The sequence below is a fragment of the Triticum urartu genome, chromosome 7A, assembly GCF_056163025.1.
Source record: "Triticum urartu cultivar PI428250 chromosome 7A, HENAU_Tu73, whole genome shotgun sequence".
NCBI lineage: Eukaryota > Viridiplantae > Streptophyta > Magnoliopsida > Poales > Poaceae > Triticum > Triticum urartu.
The window spans coordinates 634,199,009-634,212,083 of record NC_141879.1 but is presented as its reverse complement, the minus strand read 5'-3'; the positions used below and the strand labels follow the sequence as shown (position 1 = coordinate 634,212,083).

Sequence of the window (13,075 nt, the reverse complement as noted above, 5' to 3'; positions counted from 1 at the left end):
CACTGCAAAAAATCCATCAACTTTCCAATTTTGGCAAACAAGTTATATTTCAGAGCCTTCAGAAATGATCACGGTATGTTTGTATTCAAAAAAGAGAAGGATTTTATATGTGATGAGGATACACTGTGCTTGACTTTACGGGTAGTTATACCGCTGCTGGCGTTGGTGGGCATAGTGTCAGTGACACATGGGTAGGAGCTGAAGCCCTCAGACACGCATTTCATGTCATATCCAAGTGCGACGGAAGGTCTACAGATTTATTGAAGCAAGCTATCAAAATCTTCGTAGTTCATATAGCTGAAGCTGCACGCATCCAATGCGTTCTCAATGCAGTTTGCGAATCAATTACTGTTGCAAGGACTTATCTAGATACGCCTAATTCGCAACCTACCTGTGCACCATCTAGTGAGCCAGAGGCTGCTCTTTCAAGTGAGACTGAGGCTGCAGTTTCGCCAGCCGCTTCTCCACCTCCGACCGCTACTGAGGTTGCTCCTTCAAGTGAGACTGAGGCTGCAGTTTCACCAGCCGCTTCTCCACCTTCGAGCGCTACTGAGGTTGCTTCGTCACCAGCTCCTCCACCATCATATTGGATTCAGACTTACGGACATTACTCAAGTGAAGCTAAGAAAGCAATCAACATGCAACTGACCCACAACAAGAAGCATATCATTGTTAGTAAGGGTGATATCAGATAACATCACTGGATGATATCTTGAAACAGATCAGGATATTATCCCGGGAAGCGCACAAGGTGGGTGTATTTGCACATCAAGCTGACGACTCACTATTGGCACTACCAAAAGAGTTTTTGCCTGATGCCATTGGGAAGGAGATAGACTATCCTTATGCTCTATTAGAGGAGTGGAAGACCGGCAAGATTTTTTAGAAGGCTTTGCAGCAACTGAACTTGATTGCCTCAGGATCAAATGAAAGAATTTCATGATTCTATGACACCCAACAGGATCACAGGCTTAGAAATGGGACTCCGTGGTGATATGGCATGTGGCATACGCAGGGTAGCTTTTGACGGCTGCTCCTTGGTGATGATTGCTCAATCATCTGGGGCGCCTACAACCAGAGTGTAGTGTTTTGCTATCTCTAAATCTAGTATGGATGTTTAACGTGAATGTAGTTGTTGTAAGTGGCTAGCATCTTTTAAGTGGAACTGTAAGATGTTGTACATTTACTTTTCTTCATGAAATAACACTGAGCTCTCATGTATGGTTAATAAAGTTTAAATCTGTTGCCTTCCTTACTACCCTACAATGACATTATACTTGAAAGATACTTGTTGGTGTATGAATACTGTAATTAGGTGACTTCTTAGGGACTAAAATGTAAATTGTACAAACAAATATAAATGAGTACATAGAGAAGGGATCGGTGTGGAATGATCCAGAGTTTCCCCAAATCCTCTTCATGCTCCCTCAAATCCCTAGCTCAAATCACTCAAATCTCATATGATTTTCAACATGGCATCGGAGCAGGTTAATCTTCTCTGTTTTTTGCTGTGATTTCAACCTACTGCGGTGCTGTGTTGCCGTGATTTTTGGCTATCGGTGGTGATTGTTGCGCACTCGAGCTGCCGTCCGGTGTGGCTGAGCGTACTCCTGGTATTTGCCATACTCTGACGCTGGGAAACTGCTTGGTGCGGCTGTTCCTGCCGAAGGAGTAAGCTGGCTTGCTATTGCTGATTGTGGTTGCTTTTGGTCAACTGTGATTAGTGTTGCCGTATATCTCATCTCTGCTTGGTGGCCGGATTAAAATACTTCTGCTACTTGTGTGCATTCGAGAGTACTAGTACATTTAGTTGCCATCGACTCTGCTAGTACTTTGCTTTTGTGCTGCTTGTGTGTTGTTGCTGGTGGAGTGCTGCAAAAGAAGTCCTGTGTGACTGGCTCTTTTGGTGGTGGTAAATCATGGCAGATCCAACCAAGGAGAAGTCAGGGGATAGTAGTGTGGATAAGTTATATGAAATTTTTAGCAAAGTATTTGAGCAGCAACAACAACTCAAATTGGTTCCTGAAGCAGTCAAGTATGCGCTTGAGCCTAATCCGGTGAAGTTGGCTGGACCGGGCAATTACATCAGTTGGGCACGACATGCCCAGTTAATCCTGAGTTATCATGGTTACGAAGAATTGCGTAGTGCTGATGAAAGTGGCACTAGCACAAAACAGATCAATGACAGAGTGTTGGTCTGGTTATTAGGAAGCATGGAACCATCAATTTGAGAGCAAGTTGAGACTATGACCACTGTATCTGAAGTGTGGAGAGCTTTAGAGAAGCAATTCTCAGGAAAATCAAATAAGATGCAGGCTACTCGCATCATGCAGGAGTTGACTCACTTAAAGCAAGGCTCAAAATCAGTGACTGAGTATGCTGGTGAGATAAAGAGATTGTAGAGGGAGTTGCATTATTACCATCCATTTCAACCCGTTGACAAGAATGACATGGCTATTCACCATACCTGGTTTGAACCATTTGTGGGCAAGCTCTTCCTTGATGGCCTGAATCAGGAATTTGACCTCCGTCGTCAGCTAATATTCTCCAAAACTGAATGGCTAAGCCTTGACGATATCATCTCTAGTGTGATTGAGGAGGAGACTCGTCTTATTCAACCCAAGGAGCATGGTCAGGAAAATTCATATGCACGTGCAGCCCTATCCATACAAGCTCGCCATGCTCCAAGGCCGTTTGGTAAAATAGATAAAAGCAAACTATTTTGCAACCATTGCAAAAGGACCGGACATGCAAAGGATATGTGTTTTGAGCTGCATGGCTATCCATCTTGGTGGGAAAAAGGGAAGTCTCGGCTAGGGGGAGTTCAGGGAGCAAGTAAAAGACATGCTAATCTCACTACATCCACAAGGGAGCTGCCAGTGGTAGATGTGCGAGCTCTTGAGGATTTCACTTCCAAGCTTAGACTCTCAGAAGGCTCCTCTTCCTCTCAAGGTTCATCTAAAGTTGAGTCTAGCCTTCATATCACTTCTGACCAAGGTATGCCAAATCATCAGGTCCACACTTCTCGAGCACAACCAAAATCTTGGATTATTGATACAGGAGCTACTAACCACATGACAGGAGTCTCGAATTTATTCACTTCCTATACACCTTGTTCTGGTAAGGACAAGGTACGTGTAGCTGATGGATCCATGGCACCTATTACAGGACGTGGATCTGTCAGGTGCACTAAGACATTGTCCTTATCCCCTGTCCTACATGTTCCAAAATTTCCAGTCAATCTCTTGTCCGTTAGCTCTATTACTCAATCCCTTAATTGTAGATGTTGGTTTGATCCTACCTGTTGTGCTTTTCAGGACATAGACACAGGGAGATTGTTGGCGACTGGGACCGTGCATGATGGACTCTACTATCTTGATGAAGGAAGTGATGAAGTTGCTTTTGCATCATGTCTGTCTCCTGGTCAAGAACTACTACTACACCATCACAGGCTTGGACATCTTTCTTTTGTGGCATTATCTCATATTTACCCTTCTCTTTTTAAGTTGTCTCCCAGGGAGCTCCTGGTATGTGATGCTTGTGAATTGGCTAAACATACAAGGGGTTCCTATCCTAGTATAGGTTTAAGAAGTGACAAACCATTTGAAATGATTCACTCTGATGTTTGGGGACCCTGTGAGGTTCACTCCATTTATGGACATCGATGGTTTGTAACTTTTATAGATTGCTTTAGTCGTTACACTTGGCTTTATCTTTTGAAGCGTAAGAGTGACGTGTTCTCGGGTTTTAAAGATCTATGTGCTCTTATTAAAAATCAACATGGGGAAACTATTAAAACTTTGCGTTCAGATAATGGAACTGAATATGTCAACCAAGAATTTGGACAGTTCCTTGCCTCAAATGGCATTGAACATCAAACGACCTATGTTAACACTCCAGAGAAAAATGGTGTTGCAGAGCGTAAAAACAGACATCTGCTTGAGGTTGCACGCTCACTTATGTTTACAATGAATGTGCCTAAATTTCTTTGGGGGGAAGCAATAAAAACTGCAACATATTTGATAAACCGTATGCCTCTTCGGGTTCTTGGTCATACGACACCTGTTGAGTGTCTCTTGAAATCTAATGATTTTGTAGTTCCTCCGAAGGTCTTTGGGTGTGTTTGCTTTGTGCACGACTATAGGAACTCTGTTGGAAAATTAGACCCTCGTGCTCTCAAATGTGTTTTCATGGGTTATTCTGCCTCCCAAAAGGGTTATAGATGTTGGTGTCCTTCGGAGCGTCGTTTTTTTGTGAGCATGGATGTGACGTTCCGTGAACATGAATCATATTATGGACCAACAAATGACACTGGCATTGCCTTATCCCCACCTGAAGTGCAACAAGAGGGGGAGAGTGATGATGGAGGCCCTCCATTAAGCCCTATTCTTGTTTCCACTTCAGGTGGGTTACCCATTCTTGATAATGCTCAAAATCAGGGGGAGGAGACAAATAATGATGGGTGTATTAATGGTTCTGGTCATGGAGACATACAAGATACAATGGAAAATACTTCACTTCCTTCTCAAGAGGGTGAGCTTACCATGCATGAGGACCCATGTACTAACACTAACTCTTCTAGTTCCATTGCTCCTATTAGCACCGCAAGGCAAAGTGATAACCAATTATCTACTCATACTCCTCAAGATGATCAACCTATTGCTTTGAGGAAACCAATTAGAAATCGAATCATCCCAGGACAGCTCAAAGATTTTGTTGGACCTAAACATGACATAGCGAATTTCATTTCCTATGATTACTGTAGTCTACCATTCAAAAGCTTTATTGCCTCTTTAGACTCTGTGTCCACACCATCTAATTGGAAAACTGCTATAGAGGACCCAAAATGGAAGGAAGCAATGCTTGATGAGATGTAAGCCTTGGAGAAGAATGGGACTTGGGAGCTCGTGGATCTACCACCAGGCAAGCAACCTGTAGGATGTAAATGGGTCTTCACTATTAAGCACACTCCTGAGGGTAAGGTGGAGAGATATAAAGCACGCCTTGTTGCAAAGGGCTACACACAAACATATGGAATCGATTATGAAGAGACCTTCGCACCAGTGGCAAAGATGAATTCAATAAGGACGCTAATATCATGTGCTATAAACCTAGGTTGGTATATTTATCAGATGGATGTGAAGAATGCTTCCCTTCATGGTGATCTTCAAGAAGAGGTATATATGCATATTCCACCTGGGTTTGAGTCGAGTCAAACCATTGGAAAGGTGATGCGCTTGCATGGCTCTTTGTATGGCTTAAAGCAGTCACCACGAGCTTGGTTTGATCGGTTTAGACAAGCCATGCTAAAAAGGGGTTATCTTCAAAGCAATGCCGATCATACACTATTTTATAAGCACACTGATGGCAGAGTGGCAATCCTTATAGTGTATGTAGATGACATTGTGGTTACTGGAGATGATTCCAAAGAAGTTGCAGGTCTGAAACATCACCTTGCACAGGAGTTTGAAGTGAAAGACTTGGGACAACTAAGATACTTTCTTGGTATAGAGGTCTCACGAGGATCAAAGGGTATCTTCCTCTCACAACGGAAGCATATCTTGGATCTACTCAAGGAAACAGGTGAAGGAAATATGCCCTAGAGACAATAATAAAGTTATTATTTATTTCCTCATATCATGATAAATGTTTATTATTCATGCTATAATTGTATTAACCGGAAACATGATACATGTGTAAATACATAGACAAATATGTCACTAGTATGCCTCTACTTGACTAGCTCATTAATCAAAGATGGTTATGTTTCCTAACCATAGACATGTGTTGTCATTTGATTAACGGGATCACATCATTAGGAGAATGATGTGATTGACTTGACCCATTCCATTAGCCTAGCACTTGATCGTTTAGTATGTTGCTATTGCTTTCTTCATGACTTATACAAAGTTCCTACAACTATGAGATTATGAAACTCCCGTTTACCAGAGGAACACTTTGTGTGCTACCAAACGTCACAACGTAACTGGGTGATTATAAAGGAGCTCTACAGGTGTCTCCGAAGGTACATGTTGAGTTGGCGTATTTCGAGATTAGGATTTGTCACTCCGATTGTCGGAGAGGTATCTCTGGGCCATCTCGGTAATGCACATCACTATAAGCCTTGCAAGCAATGTAGCTAATGAGTTAGTTACGGAATGATGCATTACGTAGCGAGTAAAGAGACTTGCCGGTAACGAGATTGAACTAGGTATTGGATACCGACGATCGAATCTCGGGCAAGTAACATACCGATGACAAAGGGAACAACGTATGTTGTTATGCGGTTTGACCGATAAAGATCTTCATAGAATATGTAGGAGCCAATATGAGCATCCAGGTTCCGCTATTGGTTATTGACCGGAAACAGTTCTAGGTCATGTCTACATAGTTCTGGAACCCGTAGGGTCCGCACGGTTAACGTTACGATGACAGTTTTATTATGAGTTTATAAGTTTTGATGTACCGAAGGTTGTTCGGAGTCCCGGATGTGATCACGGACATGACGAGGAGTCTTGAAATGGTCGAGACATAAAGATTGATATATTGGACAACTATATTCGGACACCGGAAGTGTTCCAGGTGATTTCGGAGAAAACCGGAGTGCCGGAGGGTTACCGGAACCCCCCGGGAACTAATGGGCCTTGTTGGGCCCTAGTGGAGAGAGAGAGGGGCCGGACAGGGAAAGAGGCGCGCCCCCTCCCCTTGAGTCCGAATAGGACAAGGAAGGGGGGGCGCCCCCCCCCTTGCCTTTCCCCTCTCCCACTCCTTCCTTCCCCCTCCTTCTTGGATTAGGAAAGGGAGGGGCAAACCTACTTGTGGAGTAGGTTTCCCCTTCCTAGGGCGCGCCACCCCCTTGGCCGGCCCCCTCCTCCTCCCTCCTTTATATACGGAGGAGGGGGGCACCCCATGACACACAAGTTGATCTTCGTGATCGTTCCTTAGCCGTGTGCGGTGCCCCCTCCACCATATTCCACCTCGGTCATATCGTAGCGGTGCTTAGGCGAAGCCCTGCGTCGGTAGAACATCATCGCCGTCACCACGCCGTCGTGCTGACGGAACTAATCCCCGACGCCCTACTGGATCGGAGTCCGGGGATCGTCATCGAGCTGAACGTGTGCTGAACTCGGAGGTGCCGTACGTTCGGTACTTGGATCGGTCGGATCGTGAAGACGTACGACTACATCAACCGCGTTGTCATAACGCTTCCGCTTTCGGTCTACGAGGGTACGTGGACAACACTCTCCTCTCTCGTTGCTATGCATCACCATGATCTTGCGTGTGCGTAGGAATTTTTTTGAAATTACTACGTTCCCCAATAGTGGCATCCGAGCCAGGTTTTATACGTAGATGTCATATGCACGAGTAGAACACAAGTGAGTTGTGGGCAATACAAGTCATACTGCTTACCAGCATGTCATACTTTGGTTCAGCGGTATTGTGAGATGAAGCGGCCCGGACCGACATTACGCGTACGCTTACGCGAGACTGGTTTCACCGTTACGAGCACTCGTTGCTTAAAGGTGACTGACGGGTGTCTGTCTCTCTCACTTTAGTTGAACGGAGTGTGGCTACGCCCGGTCCTTGCGAAGGTTAAAACAGCACTAACTTGACAAACTATCGTTGTGGTTTTGATGTGTAGGTAAGAACGGTTCTTGCTCAGCCCGTAGCAGCCACGTAAAATTTGCAACAACAAAGTAGAGGACGTCTAACTTGTTTTTGCAGGGCATGTTGTGATGTGATATGGTCAAGACGTGATGCTATATTTTATTGTATGAGATGATCATGTTTTGTAACCGAAGTTATCGGCAACTGGCAGGAGCCATATGGTTGTCGCTTTATTGTATGAAATGCAAACGCCCTGTAATTGTTTTACTTTATCACTAAGCGGTAGCGATAGTCGTAGAAGCAATAGATGGCGTAACGACAACGATGCTACGATGGAGATCAAGGTGTCGCGCCGGTGACGATGGTGATCACGACGGTGCTTCGGAGATGGAGATCACAAGCACAAGATGATGATGGCCATATCATATCACTTATATTGATTGCATGTGATGTTTATCCTTTATGCATCTTATCTTACTTTGATTGACGGTAGCATTTTAAGATGATCTCTCACTAAATTATCAAGAAGTGTTCTCCCTGAGTATGCACCGTTGCGAAAGTTCTTCGTGCCGAGACACCACGTGATGATCGGGTGTGATAGGCTCTACGTTCAAATACAACGGGTGCAAAACAGTTGCACACGCGGAATACTCAGGTTAAACTTGACGAGCCTAGCATATACATATATGGCCTCGGAACACGGAGACCGAAAAGTCGAACGTGAATTATATAGTAGATATGATCAACATAGTGATGTTCACCATTGAAACTACTAAGAAAACGCAGCAAGTTTTACATTTCCTTTTTCTTCATCTGTGTAAAACGGGAGATGCATGTCAAGGAAGCCCAACAGCTAGCTAGTGTATACAGACAAAAATAAATCCTTTAGCTGGAGGAATCAGGCTACAGACTAGTAGTTGGACAGTCCATGAATAATGGATCCATAAACAGGCTTAATGAAACAAACAAAATAATCTATGTGTATCATACATACCCTATATTTTAATTTTTATAAGCCATAAAATTCCAAATTACTTTCAGGTACAAAAATGCGTAATGTTTTACTAGGCTGACAGTACCTTCAGATCACCGGGCATTTTGGCCGCCAAAGCCTCAGCAAAGTCCGTAATTGCCTGATTCAGATACATAACTGTGGAGTGCGAGTGCTGTATCTTCTTTGCCTGGTTGACAATTGCTTCAATCACATCAGGATGGCAGTGCCCACAACAAACGGTTGCAATGCCACCGAAAGCGTCCAGGTAACGGCGACCATCATCGTCGAACAGGTACTGCATCTTTCCATCGACTATGTCCAACTGCAATAATTGTTGAGTGAAACAATAATCAATTTTCAGTGCTGAAATCACAACTTGTCTTGCATGATACTAGCTTTCCACACTTAATCAACAAACCACACCCTTAGTCCTGGTCAGACTATTACATTGAATCCAACAGAAATTACCGAGAGAGATATTGAAGTAACAATATCTAACTTTTTGTCCTATTGCACTGTTGTCATGAAAGCATTATAGATTTCAAGGTGATCTGAAAGAGCTAGCTGACGAAAGTGTTTCCTCCTTGCATTTTTGTTGTTGTGTCTTGTAAATCAGTTATACCTTCACATAAAAATATATTTTACACATGATATATGTGTTGCTCTGAGTACAGCACACTTGCAAGAGATTCTTTTCCTGATGGTCTCTCCAAAACAAATCAACTTCACAGCAGCAGTGACATATAATGTGGTCTCTTCAACTAGTACAGTATATAAGTAGTATTTTTCTGTTGGAAATTTATCACTGGCTGCTTCAACAGTTTTACTCCCTCCGTAAAAAATATAAGAGCGTTTAGATTACTAGTTTATAGTGATCTAAACGTTGTTATATTTCTTTACAGAGGGAGTAGAAAGTAATAACTTGAGTTTGCTTGAATCAAAAACTGATTTAATCATACAGAAGAAACTGAACATCCAACCAGTTTCAGTCAATCAGTGGATGTACATGTAGATTTGGGGGTAGAGAGGGGCAGCTCACCACGTACGCCGCTCGTAATCCCCAGCACGTGCTGGAGAGGAGGCAGGGGCTGTTGGTCCTTGCTCCTCTGGCCGCTCTCCATGGCTGCGCCCTGGGAGGGAAGAAGCAACCGGAGGAGGGGTGCGTGGTGGAGGAGAAGTAGCCTGACGTGGACCGGCGGCGGATGCGTCGTCGTGGCCGCTCGGACCTCCTCTGCTGCGATTTGATTAGGGTTTCAGACGCCATGGCCGCGGGCTGGGGCTTCGGGCGCGAGGAGGGCTGTGGAGGTTGGGCGCGGCCGGCGGCTAGGGGTGGAAGGAGGAGGAGGGCGCCGTGGCGGTGGTGGTGGAAGGAGAGGACTCCTCTGCCGGAGCGTGGTTGCGATGACCGAGCTGCTCGATTGGATCTGGATCCTGCTAGGAAGAGAAGGGAGGAGGAGAGGTGGGGGCGCCGGTGGTGAGGTGGAGAGCGGAGGTCGCCGGTGTGGTTGGGCGAGAGGATTTGGTCGGCGGCTGGTTTTGGGTTTGGGGAGAGGAGGAGGAGGAAGACAAATGCGGCTGGAAGTTGACTGGGGGTTTGGGTTTGGTGGACTGGTGGATGGCCACAGATTTTCAACTTTGTTTGAACCCCAAAATTTCACGACGCCGCGGGATAAGGCTGGTTGTAATGGGGAGTATCATATACTAGTATCATGCATATGCATATGATACTAGTGTATGATACTACCTCTCTAATGCATAATATCATATATTAGTATCATGTAGTACTCTATTTATTGCCATGCATGACACAAAGTAGCATAGCATTTAATATGATACGGTATCATGATATGATACTACACTCTCTCTTTCTTCATTTAATGCTATGACACATCATCAAAATTGCTTAGTTGGCATGCATGATATTAAGTATGATACTACCATTACGACCAGCCTAAGGCAAAATACGTGTGAGGCACGGGCGGGATAATTTGGCACGAGCGAATTGAGCGGGATATTATGAGGTGCGCGCGCTACGGATGGAGTGGCGTGGTTTGTTCAGCCTTTTAGATAGATAGTTGTGATTAGTCAGTGCGACCTTCACACAAAATCGAACTCTTCTACAATCTATCGGAGCCGCGCATCCATGTCTGATGAAAGACATAGTAGGAGAGGACCTCAAATACTGTGTTCACGTGAAAAGACCACAGGAGGGTCTCATCCAAAACCAATTTATGGATACAAAATTAACATGGAACACGGAAACCACTGCTCACACCGAACTCTAATTTTGTGTGCGCGCCATAACCATGGCCATAGGTATGACTTGACACCGCTGCCTGGGTAGCACATGTCATCGTGTACTTACAATTGAAATCATCTATTTTTTTCCTTTTTCAACGCTTTGTCAAAAAAGGAATTTATTATACTGGATGCCCTAATCGCGGGAGCGAGAGCGAGAGCAGGACCCGGAATGTTTCCAGAGAAAATTTAGGCGGGACATGTAAAAAAGTTGGGCAAGAAAATATAGTTGAGTGTTAGTTGCACGGGACCCAGCACCGGGAGTGGGAGGGGCGCATGCGATCTCAAGCGTCGGGTCCGGCCTTCTAGGTGGTCCCCTCTCGAACCGATCTGAGTCACCCGACCCCATCTGATAGAAGAGAGTTAGGAGAGGACCCGACTTATTTCATTCACATGGTTGACAACGGGGGTCACGCTGAATGCCGGGCAAGTTTCAGATATAGCTCAGCCTAGCCTATGAGCGAGTGTTGATTCCTTTGTGATTGGTCAATCGCAACCTCTTGCGAGTCAATCCCCATCTCTAGCCTCCGGCCCACATCCAAAGGATGAGAGCGGGGGCCAACACAGTGCGCGAGAAATTGGGCGGTAAATATGTTGATCTCGAAACTTGAGGTATAAAAAAGAAAAACCAAAAAAGGTGTGATTATCCTCAGGCAAGGAGAGCTTGAAAATTTTTCTGGGATTTTATGTTGAATTTCCATTAGGGTTTGTTGGTGATCATCATCATGTCCAAATACAGATTCTTGAATTTGTTTTTTATTTTTTAGATGACTCTTTTTTGGTTTTTTATTTTTTTTAAACACAGTACAGACGCAAAGCGGTCATACACATACTCAAAAAGAATATGTCAAGGCAACAAACCCACGCATGTACTCTCTTCGTTCTAAAATAGACGACTAAACTTTATACTAACTTTTAACTGTAGTACGTGAGTACGTACTTACTGCTGTAGTAGCGAGGAGGTGAATCCATCGCAATCACGCGCGCACGATGACGCCACGCCTTTACCTTAGCGAGCGAGAGTACCCTCCGGTCCTTTTTACTCTGCAGATTGGATTTGCCGAAAGTCAAACTTTGCTAAGTTTGACCAAATTTATATTGGAAATTATTAGCATCTATAATATCTAATATATATATAATATGAAAATATATTCCAAGATGGATCTAATGATATTGGTGTTGTTATGTGAATGTTAATAATTTTTTGTATAAACTTGATCAAAGTTGAATGAGATTGACTGCAGACAAACCTAATATGCAGAGTAAAAAGGACCGGAGGAAGTACCTCAAGTTTTGTGTTTTGATTTGATTTGAAGAGACAGAAGAAGAGATAGATGCATGCATGGCTGGCTGTCTCTGGAGCATCCTTCGTCGCGACCACTCCTCCCTCCCAAAAAACCAAGATAAACAATGCATGCATGCATGTCGTGGCTCATCTAGGTCGTTACATCTCTTGCAACCACATGGAATGGAATGGAAGATACGATGAGCTAGCTACATCTCTTTGTCGTCGTTGTCCATGGCCTCCGGCTGGCCATCCTCCAGAGCGCGCACCCGCCCACGTATCCTCTGCAGCTATTTCCTCCGTTTCAAAATAGATGACCCAACTTTGTACTAACTTTAATAGATTCTACCTATTTATAAAAATATAAGACCTTTTTTAACGTCCTATATTTTGATAGGGAGGGAGTAGCCATGTGTACTCCAGTTAGGATGGTGTATTAGATGGTGCATGTAGGCAGGGCCGGCCCTGGGGAGGGGCGGGGGGGGGGGGGGGGGGGGGGCCGCCCCGGGCCCCCCAAAACTAGGGGCCCCCTCCTAGGTTCGCTGGTAGGCCATGGCACAGATCGCACAAATCAAAACTTTCAGTCAGCAGGCAGCCACACGAGCCCATTGTCGTTCCTCTTTTCTTTCCGTGCGATGAACGTAGACAGGCCGAGATAATAAGCCTGGCCCATAGCACTAGAGGCAATACCGTCATTGGCATATTAGCGCACGACGCCCATCTCGTTTCCCCCTCGTTTTACGCCCACGCCAGACTCCAATCTCGAATCGCGGCAAGACCACCATCGGCACCGATGCGGCGGCGGCGGCGATTGAGAAGGAGTACTCCTGTAGAGTTGTCATCAGGTTCTGGTAAGTATTGCTTCGCTCTTTTTTGGACAAAATCCTGTG

The 13,075-nt window shown here is 44.7% G+C and overlaps 2 pseudogenes; one reads left to right on the top strand and one right to left on the bottom strand.

Annotated features, from left to right (window-relative positions):
• LOC125519163 (polyubiquitin-like) overlaps nt 1–13,075 on the bottom strand; it is a 278,280-nt pseudogene that overhangs the window by 255,192 nt on the left and 10,013 nt on the right.
• On the top strand, nt 1,920–3,361 carry LOC147960871 (uncharacterized; annotated as a pseudogene).